Source organism: Malaya genurostris, chromosome 1 (assembly GCF_030247185.1).
Source record: "Malaya genurostris strain Urasoe2022 chromosome 1, Malgen_1.1, whole genome shotgun sequence".
Lineage (NCBI taxonomy): Eukaryota > Metazoa > Arthropoda > Insecta > Diptera > Culicidae > Malaya > Malaya genurostris.
This window is the reverse complement of record NC_080570.1, coordinates 132093664-132110333: the sequence shown is the minus strand read 5'-3', so window position 1 is coordinate 132110333 and position 16670 is coordinate 132093664. Positions and strand designations below refer to the sequence as shown.

The following is a 16670-nucleotide window of genomic DNA, read 5'->3' as shown; positions in this document are numbered from 1 at the left end:
GGGATGAAATGTTAATTTTACTGAAAAAAATCAGCTACCGAGATATGGAACAGCTGACATCGCTGAACCAATTTAAGTGTATAGACATTTCTAAATCACTAGTACATAATAGGGTAACATAGGTATTCTGACCACTTCATATATTTTGGTTCACCTAACAAACTTTGGATGGATTCAACCGATTGCTAAGTAACCCATGTTGAATCAATTTAAAGCTAATCACATTAAATTACCCTCTGCGGAAAGGTTTTTCAAAAATATTACAACATTTGGTGGATATTTTTACAAAGTGGGCCAAAATACCTCTGTTACTCTAACGATTCATATCAAATATTTGAAGAAACATTAGTTATCAAATAAATTTGTCAGGAATGTCGCACTCTTTTACATTCTCGCTACTCTCTTTTCAGATCATGAGAGCATTTTCCCGCGGACTTTCCCACGGATTATACGCAGTCACAATCATCGAGGAAAATTTGTTCTGATCAGTTGTCCCAACCTCGCGAATCAACTTAGTTAAATTGGACGGCGTGCTGTGCTGGCTTGTTGTTTTTGAAATTGTTTCGATATTATTTCTCGGAAGAATAAATCCTTCGTGTAGTTTAATATTTATTGTCCTTCAAGTAGCTCTATTTCGTGGAATAGCAAATCGACCGCACATTTTCAGATGACACAAGCAGTGCCTACCGGTAAGTGAACGAGTCATCCGTTGCGTTGGGGAAAGATTTTGTTCTAAAACGAATTTTATAATTTGACGACAGAAGCAAGCTGTCTAAACATCGAAAAATCTCCAAATGAGTACCGCAATGAAAAAAAGGAACTCCAGGTAGGTAAAAGCTTTCAGTTAATTTAAAAGGTGTTTAAACGACTTCAAATGTCGAATGAACTTCGAGACCAATTTGATGAGATCCCAGTACAAATAGAGCAATTCTAATTCATATGCATTATTAACCTAACATTGTTCATCGACTAACAACCACGGGTGGGAAAGTCGTGAGAATGAATTCTAATTATGCGTTATCACAATAGCTTACAAATATTGCATCTTTGAAGTGAGCGTGGTTTCCGTTATTCATTCACTGGAACTTACCCACATTATCGAAATGACGGAATGTGTAATGAATTCTTACTCGACTGCATGATTTTTCAGTGCTCGATCGGTTCAGTGCTAGAATTTTCGCCTGAGTTGGCTACTCGAGCAACCTGATTGACAGTGACATTATAAATGTCATTGAATATTCGCTCATGTTATGAATGTGTTAGTGTAAAATTTAGGCGACTTAAGCCATTTCATTACACTCCAGCTAGAGGAATGGATGATGCTGACTAAGGTAGGCCGTTTTGTTAATTTCTAGCGAATTTCAACAGTTTATGTTGGAATTCTAGGAAGAACTGGTTATTTACTAGTTCTGTATATCCGAAAAACATGAAAATTTCAATGTGTATAATCAGTTATGTAATGTTTTCATTTAAAAATAAACTGAATGTCAGCACGGAAACGTGCAAAATCGGGAAAGAAGAAGAAGAAGACAAATTGACAATTCAGTCCGCATCTTCTCACTCAATTCCGACTGATTTCCGAATCAACCGGTTGTAGGCGAAATTCATTCGGAATCGGTTGTTGCACTGGAGTTGGAATTGATTCGGAATTCATTATGATTTCCACATGAAATTCCGAATGAAAATTTCTCGCCGATTCGGAATTCATTCGGATCTGATAATGTGGGTAACTGCTACCCACATTATCAAATCCGAATGGATTCCGAATCGGCGAGAAATTTTCATTCGGAATTCCATATGGAAATCATGTGGAATTCCGAATCAATTCCAACTCCAGTGCAACAACCGATTCCGAATGAATTTCGCCTACAACCGGTCGATTCGGAAATCATTCGGAATTGAGTGAGAAGATGCGGACTGAATTGTCAATTCATCTTCTTCTTCTTCTTCTTCTTCCTTCCCGATTTGGCACGTTTTCGTGCTGATTTTCAGTTTATTTTTAAACGAAAACATTATATAACTGAATATACAAATTTAAATCTTCATGTTTTTCGGATATACAGAACTAGTAAATAACCGGTTCTTCTTAGAATCCCAACATAAACTGTTGAAATTCGCTGGAAATTAACAAAATGGCCTACCTTAGTCAGTATTATCCATTCCCCTAGCTGGAGTGTAGTAAAATGGCTTAAGTCGCCTAACTTTTACACTAACACATTCATAAAATAAGCGAATAATATATATAATAAATGGTTGATCGAACAGCCAACTCAGGCGAAAATTCTTGCACTGAACCGATCGAGCACTAAAAAATCATGCAATCGAGTAAGAATTCATTGCTCATTCCGTCATTTCGATAATGTGCGTACTTATTCATCATGACGTTCAGCAACGAGTCACCGATGGTTTACCAATGTCAGCTGTTCCATCTTTGTTGGCTGATTTTTTCAGTAGAATTAACATTTCATCACAGCGGTACCTTAAGGTATTGCTATCAGCAAATGTTCACTTGTGCTGATATATAAGTAGAATGGAAATGTTCGGTAGTTCGGCTGTTCAAAACTCGTCAAAAGAAGCAAAAAATACCGAACAAAATTTTTATGTTTGGCCAAAGCTGGAATATGGCCCAGAGTCGAAGATATAGTAATTATTGGTCTTCTACGACTCGTGCAAGTGCTCAAAACTAAAGTGTCTGTCAACAAATGTTTATTTGTGCCAATATATCAATATAATGAGAATATTCGATAGTTCGGTTGTTCAAAACTCGTCAAAAGATAACAAAATTGCCGAAAGAAGCTATTGTAAAGTTAGTGATTGTTTCGATTGCTGTGAAATGATAGTGAGTAAAAAATTTTTGAAGAAATCGATAGTCCCACGACAAAAGGGCCTAACTGCAAATGAGATTTACTTTCTCTTTTGATTATTACGGAGCCATTATTGCAAATTCTCTAAAGTTCCAATATAAATCGAAAGCTTGAAGTTTTACCTTGAAAGTTTTGCGAAGAGTAAAACGTCGAATATAAAACGGTCGAATTGATAGGTACAACCATAGCTGCTATCGGGTGAATGGGCTGAAATTAGTGACCATAGAACTAGAGATCACCCGATCAGATGGTAATAACAGAATTATAACAACTGAAGTAATTTATTTCAGAAATATTTTGTAACGAATTTAGAAATATTTTTGGCTGGTAAGCTGTTAAAATAACAAAAATCATAACAAAAAAGACTCTACCTGGAACCAAATCGTAACAGATTTTGGATCGTTTGTATCACAATCATTATTGAATTTGATATAACTACAGAAGTCTGAACTTTATGAGTCCTGCTAATGAAAACAAAACATCATAAATGATTTTATTATTCTTTTGTTATCATAATTTTTAACTTTCAACTGTTTTCATTCGTTGAATAACTCAAAATAACACAAATTTTTACACATATCAACTGTTGATATACTTGTGTTATGATTTTGTTATGTTCATCTGATCGGACAGCGGAGACAATTTCCAATTTGCTTGTATACAATTGCCTTGTTGCTTACTGTTCACCATCCATGGGGAGTATTGATGCCAATTAGAGAGCATATGATGTTTGTAAGATACGTGAAATAATTTACTAATGCTTTGTGATGTTTTCTCACACTTGTTTAATCAATGATTGAAAACTTAAAAAAGAAATAAAAATCTTCAGAAATAGATGAAAATTCACGCTTAATTCATTTGACTGCGTCTTGTTTTCATCTAATTTCGTATCGTAAGGTTTCTCAAAAAGTTATGGAAAAACATTTTTTTTTCTTATTTAAGTTACCACCATTAGTTTAGGTATCCGTGACATTAGTTTGATTATATTAATGTTATTTATATCTCAAGCTTTGCATCTGATATCTGAATAATCTGAATCCAGATTAACTTTGCAGTAAAATTTTAAATGTAAAACGAAAGAAAACAAAAACGACCTAATAATTTTTAAAAGTCTGATTCATTCAAAACTGGTTCTAAAAATACCGTGTGCTGTCTCACAGTTGGCATTAGGCTCTTTTAGAAGTATTCTGACATTTGTAACCTGAGAGTGTAATAGTGCAAAAGTTTGTGTTGATTTCTATTTCAATTGCTAATTAATAGAATGAATATAGGACCAACAATAGAATGAATAAAAATTCAGAACATATCAGAAGGGTTTAGCACTCTCACCCTCATTGAAATCAGAATGCACATGATGACAATCCATTAATAACTGTCAAATAATGTGCATTATGTTTCATTTGTGAAGTGCTGTCATACATTAGGTTTTACACTAACATGGCATAACCTTACGAAATTCGCTGAATGAACATCATTTCATAGCTAACATTGTTTCTTTATCTAATTTGAATACATGTTATTCATTTTTTTTTATTGAGACGTCAAAAATGAACATTTGTTCGTCCTTGACAGTTCAGCATTACTGCCTCCATGGACTTTGCCTTATTTCTGTTTTATGTTAAACATTGTTGCCTTGCGAGTATGGAAACAGTACTGCTGAATTATCAAATAAATTGAGGCAACGGTATAAACATGTTACGTTTCATCGCATTTCTCCGAAAGGGATATTTTACCGAAAGAGATATTTTGCCGTAAGAAACATTTCGTCACAAGAGACATCTCGTCGAAAGGGACATTTCGCCGTAAGGGACATTCACCGAAAGGGTCATTTCGTCGAAATGGACATTTCTTCGAAAAAGAAACTTCTCCGAAAGACATATTTAAGGATACATTTCTCCGAGAGGGACATTTCTCCGAAAGGGACATTTCTCCGAAAGGGACATTTCTCCGAAAGTGATTTTTTTTACCGAAAAAGATATTTCGCCGTAAAAGACATTTCGCAGAAAGGGACATTCCGTCAAAAGGGACATTTCTTCGAAACATTCTCGTCGAAAGGGACATTTCTCCGAAAAGCACATTTTGCCGATAGGGACATACCGTCGAGAGGGACATTTCACCGTAAGGGACATTTCACCGTAAGGGACATTCACCGAAAGGGACACTTGACCGAAAAGGACATTCCGCCGGAAGGGACATTTCACTGAAAGGGACATTTTGACGAAAGGGACATTTTGACGAAAGGGATATTTCGACGAAAGGGACATTTCTACGAAAGGAACATTTGAACGAAAGGGAAATTTCGAATATATTACATTAATTTAAAAAAATAAAAATTCTGTCTATTCATCGAGAGTATTTGTTAGTTTTTATGTAAACCGCATCGATTATTCATTCTACTCGAAGTCAAGATTCTTTGGCTAACGTGAGTCCAAACGATCGGTAGCAATATCTGGATTGAACGCGATTTAATTGATCCGTTATTTTAATAATTAGATTTTTTAGAAATCGTAGGTCAACAAAACGGACGTAAACACTATCATCGTTCATTTGTCTTTATTTAACATCAATTCCAATTCGATATTCAGATAAATATACGATTAACCGAAATTACCCTTCCGACGACATGAACTTTTTTCTTTCATAAGGCGAATTGGTTTTTGGTAAAATGTTGTTTTGTTATGTGACTTATGTTGTTTTGTATACTTTCACTTACATGAAACAGTAAGTAAGGTACTGACATAAATGATGTTCAATTGCCTTCTAAAAATTTGAACATGAAACGTTCCTGGCGAAATGAAAAGGATTTATATCTACATTTCGTTGCCATCGTTCTCAACTAACTGACAACTGCCATTCGAATACGGCAATTTTGTTTACCTAAGCGGCAATTTTGTTTACCTAATCAGCAGATATGTCAGTTAAATTAATATTCTAATTGAGGTACATTAAAATAAATTGTACTTCGGTACAAAACGAAGAGTGTTTTGCAAATAATATTTATTCTACGTCTATTTAGCGGATTATGTTGAAATGCTAGGTGGCCTTACAGTTCAACATAAACTATTATGCATTGTCGAGTCTAAGACGAAACGTAAAGTAAAGTAAATACGGTTTTGTGTCCTAAACCTTGATGATCGAAATGATAATCTTGAGTATCCAAATCTCTACACTTTCTAGAACATATACATCGACGACAATGCAAAATTATCGGAAAATAAACTTGTGAAACCTAAAGGAACTACATAGAAGAGTTGATTTTTTAGTTTTTCCTCGCGTTCACTCGAGTTAAAAATACAATTCAATCATTTCTTTCTCATGTAGCGTACATATATTCTCACTGCATTGTTAACGCAAACATAACAAATAGCAATCATGCTTACAACATGTTTATATAAATAATAATCCTACCCTACATTAATAGCTGGATATCAACAAACGTCTACAAGAGATTATCAATGACCCTTCTGTGGAAGAGAGTTTACCGAAACTGCAAGCTCTATTGGACGATCCAAAAATTGTATCTCTATATGAAGTAATTGAGGAAATTAGAAGTTGGCATGTCGCCAACACAATCCCGGAGCAAAAAACTTTTCTCTACCTTGCAAAGCTTCATCCACTATTCGTCAAAATGTTGGAGAACACCGCCAAGTATCAACCGCTCCTGGAAGTTTTCATACCCCGCTTCGATGCCGTAAACGAAGTAAATCTCGTTCAGCGCATATTATCAGAAGCTTATAACTATTTTTTTTTTACTTTTCCAAATAGCAAATTGCCCCGGATCTCAATACTCCCCTGCATTACGCCGTTAAAGCACGAAACGTCAACTTCATAAAATGGTTATTGTTGCAAGGCAATCTAGTAATATACTCTCGCAACAAACACCGCGAAACGGCTCTATTTCTACTTTGCCAACAATACGATGCAGAAAATAATCGAAGATCAAGGAAATCAACACTAAAGGTTCTGCCAGCTGCCGCAAATATCGAAGACGTACAGGATTCCTCCAACATCCGCCAATGCATTTTGTTGCTTTTGGATCATGGGGCGAACTTCAACAGCTGTAACGATCAACTCAAGCTGCCATTCGATCTTTTGATTCGCAACAAACTGAAGAAGAACGAAGAAGATTTCATCAAAAAGTGCTTGAATACTTACAAATGCGACAGTGCAATTCCAATTAGCACGACGGCCATTGAACTGAAAACACGAGTCGTATGCTTTTATCAGGACTCAGAGAGTCAGGAAAGGAACTCGGTTACCGTGGAACATTTGGAGATATACTTAAGATTTAAAGACAAGAAAAAATTTTTCAACGAAATGAAACGATTCAGGGTAGATTCGAGTAACGTTAGAGAAGTTATCAAACTACTTAGAGCCCCAAGTAAAAAAGCTACTAGAAATAGCGGGCAGCATCATTTTTCGAGAAAATGAAAACCGAGAATACGATTTGGATGGTAGTGCATTTCCTGTGTTGACATATCGCCTTGAGCTGAAAGGACTGCTCAAGAAGGCCTGTGAGTCGGGAAACGTTACAACGTTGAGCCTGTTGCTGAACCGAATAACCGATCGTGTGTTAATCAATGATGATCCTATTTTGGTTCTGACCCTTAATCGAGCCCATGAACTTTACAATCGGGGGGAAGACCGAGCTCGAGCTCTACAGTGTGCCGATTTGCTATCAAAGAATCAGAAAATTCGCTTCTCGTGTACGGACAATAGCGGCAATACGGCATTACATAATGCGTTAAAATTCGGGTTTTCAGATATTGCATTTAACCTGCTGCAACAAAAGTACGCCTTCCTGGGGGTTCGAAATAAAAAATGTTTAACCCCGTTCGATTTCGCCCGGTATGATTTTTGGAAGAAATACTTCGATCAGTGCATAACGATTGATGTTAAGCTACCGCTTTACGATAGAAACGAAATAAGATTCAATATGAACGGATTCAATCCGTATGTTTTCAAAAAACATACTACTGTCAAGAAAGCCGTGCTCAAAGATCACAGAAAACCATTATGGTCGCGAATTGTTGATAAAGCATCCGCTATCAGTGTAACTCCAGAACAAAAACAATCATTCGTGACGGAAATGGATCCAGTTATGATGATTGCACAATCTAAAGACTTAAAACCATTACTTCTCCATCCTGTAGTCTACGCATTTATTCTAATCAAATGGCTTAGGCTTAAAAAGTGGAGCTACATCAACTTGATCTGCATACTGACAACAGTGGTTTTTTTCAGTTTGCATTCGCTAGAGACCTGTGATGGTGGCAAAGTCTCAATAACACAAACCATTTTGTCCTGGATCGGTGCCATTTACATGATTTTTAGAGAAGCCATACAACTGTTGGTCTTAAAAGGTTTATATTTTTTTTCGTTGGATAACTACTTGGATATCGCCACCATTATCGGTATGCTTTGGGTTCTGTTCCAAGGCTGCAACTCATTTCTGTCCTCGCTAACCATACTGGCCTTGGCAACGCAACTTACTATCGTGGTAGGTTCCCTTCCGTTCAACTGTCTCGCCACTTACATGTACATGTTCAAAACTGTCTCAGTTAACTTCCTGAAAAGTTTCCTACTCTTCATACCGCTTCTTACTGCCTTCGCCTTTAGTTTCTTCATTTCATACAACGATCAAACAACGAAAACCTCCATTATAATCGTAGATGAAAATGACTCATTTAACAAATTTACAACCTTTTCAAACGCAGCTATCAAGACCCTGATTATGACGACGGGAGAGTTCGAAGCTGCCCAAATCGATTTCGGTGGGGGCAGAACTATTTTGTTCATTTTGTTTGTATTTTTTGCCCCAATTGTAATCCTTAACCTGATCAATGGCCTCGCCGTTAGCGACATCACCGCAATCAGACAGGAATCCGAACTCATCGGTGTCCGAAGAAAGGTTTTTGTTTTGGAACGATACGAACGAGGCTCGCAGAATATTCCATTTAACGTCATTCGGCGTTTTTTCCCAAACCCATTTTTTGAAAAACACTCCTACGTTACCGCTGTGAAGACAAAGGAATTCCGAAAAATTTTGGTTCAGCTTATCAATAAATCACCGATCGTCAGTGATGAAAGGACGTCCAAGTTCGAGTGGAGAGTTGTTCCGTATCTTCCAGGATCCTGGTTTATTCGAGGGGCACGAGGGTTTTTTATAAATTTAATATTTCTAAAAATTCCTCTATTTCTGACACTAGACGAGCACATCATGGATAAAGCGATGCAAATTGCTGATGAAAGCATTATAAACAAGGAACTAGGCAGCCAAAATCATAAAATAACCCCACCGGATGCCACTTTGGAATCTGAAAGAATTCTGGAAGAAATTGGAAAAGTAAAGCAACTGTTGAACAATTTGGTAAGAAAATAAAGCTTGAGATTAATGGAAGAAGGCGTGAAATGATTCCACTATTAGCTTAAAACTTGTTATTCAAATGTTTCTGTTTTGTTAAAGTGTTCGCATATCTGTCGAATTGTCTAATAATAAACAATACAATGTTATCAAAAGCTTTGCGTTATCACTTCTCCAATCCTCTCAGCAGGCCCGACATATTGCACGAAATATTCGTTTATTTTGCTAGAATAGCTCAACAATGACCTCTGGGTTTGTTGAACGAAAAAAATGGCATTCGGTTCAACGGTCTGTTTCAAAATCGGCAAACGAAGGTCCCCTGTTGGCCTCCCGTTGACGATTGATTGGACTTTCATTGGACCAATGATCCAACGTATTGGACCAATAAAGGACCACCTTTGAACGTTTTTTTCTAAGAGGGAAGCCCGAAAACGATCACGATATTAGAGGGCATTACGTTTTTCACAAAACTGAATTAAACGACTCGTTGCACGTTGCTTTGTTTTCATTTTGTCTTGGTTGTTGGTGAATGTATGTGGTACTTTTGTAATTGATTGTCATCAAATCTCGTAAAGAAGCAAAGCCCCGTGGTTGCCTTGATCCGAGCAGGAAAACGGTAGAAGAACATAAGGTAACGGCTCCCTATTTCATCTGAGCTCCCCGCTTGTGAGAAATTGCCGACAGCCGGCAGAAGCCTGGCAAGATTCCGGCAGCTGTCAAAATTTTGCAAGCGAAATTGCATCATTCTCTCGCCACGTCATATTTTGCAAGAACTCTCTTCCTTCTTCTCTTCTGTTCGACTTCATTTGATATCTGCATCCATAAATGAAAACGAGTCTCACACACTTAAAACCGATTCTCGAGCTCGGCATAACGAAATGTCGAATTATATCGGCAACACACAATTTTACTGACTGTTCAGTAATTAACATGCTCTTTTCCGAAAACCGTTAGAGTTATATGCTGATATCTCGATAAAGCGCGTTTGCTGAATTGAAATGAACATCAATAAAGCCCCTTTCACCAAACTTAGCTTTTGGAATATTTATTTCATACAATAATAAAGAAAAATTATCCTTTCTTTCGATTACTGATGACTCGGAAAATAATGATCCCATCCTCATAACTTTTGCCGAGCTGACAGCAAAATTTCTACTGACAAGTTCGGCAATAATTGACAGTTAACAAATTTTGGATTACCGAGATTCTCAGTAATTACACATTTTGCCGAGCTGTGCAAATCTTGGCATTCTTTTGCCGAGATTCAGCAAGAAATTCAAGTGTGCAGGTAAATGAAATGAAAACACTGGTATTTTGAGACCGGGAGCGGGTCATATCGCCGAGAGCCATTTCGTCGAAAGTCGTTTCACTGAATGCCATTTCGGCGAAAGTCGTTTCGCCGAATAGGTAATTTCGCCGAAAGTCGTTTCGCCGAAAGGGTAATTTCGCCGAAGGGTCATTTCGCCGAAAGGGTCATTTTGCCAAAGGGCCATTTCGCCGAAAGGGTCATATCTCCTACATGTTATGTCTCCTGTATAACTGATGTGGCGCAGCCACATAACCGACGCCAGCTGAGTCGGCCGCCGACCCGCCGTCGGAAGCGGCGGCCTCTTGCATACAAACCTGTAGCCGCATCGTTTGCCCGGTCTACTCAAAGCTAGGTTTGTTTGCTTTAGTTAGGTTCGAACGAGCGGTAGCGAAGTCGGACAGCACATGAACCAAAACGATGTGGCGTAGCTGCATTAGATATTTTTTTCATTTTCACTTAATAAACGGAAAATATCACCTACATTTGCCTGGTAGATACACGTATGCAATTGCTTTGATGCTTAGTAGCTAATAGTCAACAAGTTTTCTTGGGAACTACTTTCTGAGGTTCGTGAATCAATTTTTATTCAAGAGTACAACAATCAATCATCACTCAAGAAGTACATTGATAGGTCAACAAAACGGGCGTTAATGCTATCATCTTTCGTTTGTCTTTAATTTAAATCAATTCGAATTACAATTTCAAGACGTTTTAAGGGTTCGGCGAAATGACCCTTTCGGCGAAATGGCATTCGGCGAAGTGACCCATTCGGCGAAATAACCCTTTCGGTGAAATGACTTTCGGCGAAACGGCTTTTGGCGAAATGACTCTGATCCATTGAGACCCACATTATTGAAATGACGGAATGAGCAATGAATTCTTACTCGACTGCATGATTTTCAGTGCTCGATCGATTCAGTGCTAGAATTTTCGCCTCAGTTGGGTGCTCGATCGACCAGATTGACAGTGACATTGTAAATGTCATTGAATATTCGCTTATTTTATAAATGTGTTATTGTAAAAGTTAGGCGACTTACGCCATTTCAATACACTCCAGCGAGATGAATGGATAATGCTGACTAAGATAGGTCTGTTTGTTAATTTCCAGCAAATTCCAATAGTTTATACTAAAATTCTAAGAAGAACTGGTTATTTACTAGTTCTGTAAATCCGGCAAACCTGAAAATTTTACCTTATATATTCAGTTATATAATGTTTTTATTTATAAATAAACTGAAAATCAGCACGAAAACGTGCAAAATCGGAAAAAAGAAGAAAACAAATTGACAATTCAGTCCGCATCTTCTGACTCAATTCCTACAGATTTCCGAATCAACCGGTTGTAGGCGAAATTCATTCGGAATCGGTTGTTGCACTGGAGTTGGAATTGATTCGGATCTGATAATGTGGGGAAAAGAAGCTTTGCAAAAGCGGTCTTTGCCCCTCATTGAAATTTTTAATGAAAAAAAATAAAGCCAAAGCCGCTAGAAATGAAGAACCGATTTAAAACGGTTCTACCAGTCTTTTATGACAAAAATCCGTGCAGAAAAAGAACCGTTGAAAACCGATCGGTGAAAATCTCTGTCAGCATAACGGCAAAACCTTCTAGCAGACGCTGCCAGGCATCTGGGGGGAATTCTGCCAGACACATGCAAGCGGGCCCTATTTCCATTTCATAACTGTGATATGAATCATATCTTTTAACGTTCAGGTACAAACTGTGGAATGTTCCAAAATGTTTATTTAAGCTATTGTCACAAGAAATGGTTTTACCTTTTGATCAAAAAAACAACCGGAATTTTCACTTTAAAATTCCCGCGCTAGTCCAATCGGTAAACTTTTATTCTCTCAACGTTGGCAACACTTTTATACACATTCTGTCAAATTTTGACGCATATCGTACGATTAGTTTTTGTTTGGCGTCTATACAAAGAAGTTGAAGAATTTTCGTGTGGCGATTTTTATAATGGATGAAAATTTAGAACAACGGCTCGCCTTAGAAGCGCCATTCGGTCGATTGTTGTGCGGTTTCGACGTCATATTCATAGATCCACAGCTCATCACCAGTTATGATGCATTCGATGAATGTGGGGTCACTATCTGCGTTGGAAATCATCTCTTTGGCCACATCAACACGACGCTGTTTTTAAATGAAATTCAGCTTTCAAAATGAAAATTCCGGTTCTTTTTTTATCATAAGGTAAATCCTGCAGTGAACTCACTCACAGGAAGCATTTTCGTCTGAAGTTTCACAGTTCTTCACGTTTCTGAATATTTACTAATCGATTCGTCTCAAAACATGATCACTATTTCACATAATTACACCACCATCCAATGTCGGATGACTTCACAAATAGTAATGTTCACTAGCCACTTTTTTAATTAGCGATTAAAAATTTTCCGACAAGCAATAAAAGTCTTCAAAAATATGAGATGAAAATTTATTTTCATCTCAGTTAGTATCGCATGATTGCCAAGTTTTCAATCAATTGTTCTGAAAGAATCTAATTGCCAAATTGATCATTCGCAAAAAAACTAAACGCTACAAGTTTAGTAAGTTTGTAATTTGTCACAGTTTAGAATTATATTATTTTCAATGTAATCGTTCAAGACACGACTTGCATACAACACTTTAATTATTCTTTCGAGTACTCTCCTTACTGTCCATGAAGTCCACAGTGGCATGCTCTTCGATGGAGTTACACTGGGCAATGTCAAAAACTAAATGCAAGAGACTGAGACTATAGTGTGTCGTTTGCTGTAACAAAAATACGTCTCCACATAACTCGGTTCATGGCAGCTCGTCGCCAGCCACTCAAGACACGGGCGCTTCTGCGATCACCCTCCACTTGATCGATCCACCTTGCTCGCTGCGCTCCTCTTCTTCTTGTACCAGTCGGATAAGATTCAAGAACCATTTTCACTGGGCTGTCGTCCGACATCCTTTTTTTTTTTTTTTTTAAATAACTATTAATTGGAATATGAGTTAAAATTAAATTATTAAGATTTAAATTGGGTGTTCAGCCACAAGTGGTGACTTTTCAGCCCTATTATATATATATATATATATATATATATATATATATATATATATATATATATATATATATATATATATATATATATATATATATATATATATATATATATATATATATATATATATGATTTGGTTATTACCATGAGGACATTATTTGCTTCCGCAATTCTGAGATTTTTGTGTAGGGAAAATTCTAAACCTACTCGTATTGTGTAATGGGGAAAAGGAACTTATATACTAACTTACTAACTAATACAGAGATCGAATCGATTCAATTGAAGATTGCATCGATTTTTGTCGGAATTTGCTTATAATATTATGTGACATTACATCTAATGGTTCTATATTTGTGAGTCTGTGTAACTCATTTGTACTAAACCAGTGAGGACGCTTCAGAATCATTTTCAGAATTTTATTCTGAATCCTTTGAAGCGTTTTCTTCCTGGTGGAACAACAGCTTGACCAAATTGGTACCGCATAAAGCATGGCTGGTCTGAAAATTTGTTTATAAATTAACAATTTGTTTTTTAGACAGAGCTTAGAATTTCTGTTTATAAGAGAATACAAACATTTAATATATTTATTACACTTTGCCTGGATTCCTTCAATGTGATCCTTGAAAGTGAGATTTTTGTCATACGTTAAACCTAAGTATTTAGCTTGATCAGACCATGTCAATTCCAAGCCATTCAATTTGAGAATGTGACTATTGTTTGGTTTAAGAAAAGAAGCTCTTGGCTTGTGAGGAAAGATAATTAATTGCGTTTTTGCTGCATTTGGTTTAATTTTCCATTTTGACAGATAATCACTGAAAATATTTAAACTTCTTTGTAGGCGACTGCAGATCACTCTTAGATTTCTACCTGTGGCTAACAGACTTGTGTCGTCACAGAATAGCGATTTCTGACAACCAACGGGTAGATTTGGAAGATCAGAAGTGAAAATATTATACAAGATTGGAGCTACACTCGAACCCTGCGGAACACCGGCTCGTACGGGTAGCAATTCAGATTTACAATTCTGATAGCTAACCTGAAGAGTACGATCAGTTAAATAATTTTGAATCATTTTGATCAAATAAATAGGAAACTGGAAATTAGACATTTTTGCTATTAAACCTTTGTGCCAAACACTGTCGAATGCTTTTTCTATGTCTAGAAGAGCAACTCCAGTGGATAACCCAGAAGATTTATTTGATTTTATCATGTTCGTTACTCTGACAAGTTGATGAGTAGTTGAATGTTCATGACGAAATCCAAACTGCTCTGGTAAAAAAATTGAATTCTCATTTATATGAGTCATCATTCTCAACAAGATAATTTTTTCAAAAAGTTTACTGATAGAAGAAAGTAAGCTAATTGGGCGATAACTTGATGTTTCTGCTGGGTTTTTATCAGGTTTTAGGATAGGAATTACTTTAGCGTTTTTCCATCTTTTTGGGAAGTAAGCTAATGAAAAACACTTGTTGAAAATTTTAACCAGGAGTCTCAAGGCAACATCGGGAAGATTTTTAATAAGAATATTAAAAATTCCATCATTACCAGGAGCCTTCATGTTTTTGAGTTTCCTAATAATTGATTTAATTTCATCAAAATTCGTCTCAATAATGTCATCGTGTGATAACACTTGGGTTGAAATATGATCATATTTCAGTGAGACTTCATTTTCAATAGGACTCACAATGTTTAAATTAAAATTGTGGACACTCTCGAACTGCTGAGCAAGTTTTTGAGCTTTTTCACCATTTGTAAGAAGTATTTGATTTCCTTCCTTGAGAGCAGGAATTGGTTTCTGAGGTTTCTTAAGAACCTTAGAAAGTTTCCAGAAAGGTTTAGAATATGGTTTAATTTGTTCAACTTCTTTAGCGAAATTTTCATTTCGCAAAAGAGTAAATCTATGTTTAATTTCTTTTTGTAAATCCTTAACTATGTTTTTCATAGCAGGATCACGAGAACGTTGATATTGTCGTCGACGAACATTCTTCAACCGAATGAGCAGTTGAAGATTGTCATCGATGATAGGAGAATTTAATTTAGTTTGAGCTTTGGGAACTGAAAGATTTCTAGCTTCGATAATATAATGATTCAAATTATCAATTGCTGTGTCAATGTCCGCAGAATTTTCTAAAATAGTTTCATGATCCACATGATTTTCAATGTGAGATCTGTAATCCAACCAATTAGCTCTATGATAGTTGAAAATAGAACTAATTGGATTAATTATAGCTTCGTTGGAAAGTCTGAATGTTACTAGAAGATGATCTGAGTCAAAGTCAGCATGTGTAATTGGTTCACTACAAATGTGACTTTGATTTCTAACTTTGTTAGAACCAGATCAATTGTAGACGGGTTTTTCACGGAAGAGAAACAAGTAGGATTACTGGGATGAAGAACTGTGGAGTAACCAGCTTAAGTTCATTATGAAGTATTTTACCATTACTGTTATTTTGCCTACAATTCCACTGGACATGCTTAGCATTTAAGTCCCCTATTACGAAAAATTTCGATCGATATCTTGTAAGTTTTTGCAAATCGCCTTTAAAGAAATTTATTTGTTCGCCGGTGCATTGGAATGGCAAATATGCTCCAGCGATGAAATAAATTCCATGAATGGTTTCAACTTCGATTCCCAAGCTTTCAATAACTTTAGTATTGAAAGAAGGTAAAATTCGATGTTTAATTTGCCGTTGGACAAAAATGGCAACTCCACCACCCATTCCAGTAAACCTGTCAAATCGATGAACCACATAATGTGGATTACTTTTCAATTTGACATTTGGTTTAAGAAAAGTTTCTGTCACAATGGCAATATGAATTTTGTGAACTTTGAGAAAATTATAAAATTCATCTTCACTCGATTTCAAAGATCGAGCATTCCAATTTAAAATATTCAAATAATTATTTAACATCACTGTTAAATTTTAAATTCATTATAATATTATTTGCAAATTTCCATCCGATTTGAAATGCTTCAAAAAGTGATGAAGTCGAATTCATTTGGATGATCATTTGAAAAAGTTGATCTTGTAGGTAGATCATTTTATTTTCAGTTATATCGCCTAAATCGACTTCATTTAAAGAAGCGAATGGCATT

General features: G+C 36.3%; 1 pseudogene; it reads left to right on the top strand.

Moving 5' to 3' along the window:
• The first annotated feature begins 504 nt into the window (after nt 1-504).
• LOC131425809 (transient receptor potential cation channel protein painless-like) lies at nt 505-9283 on the top strand (annotated as a pseudogene).
• Nucleotides 9284-16670: the final 7387 nt, after the last annotated feature.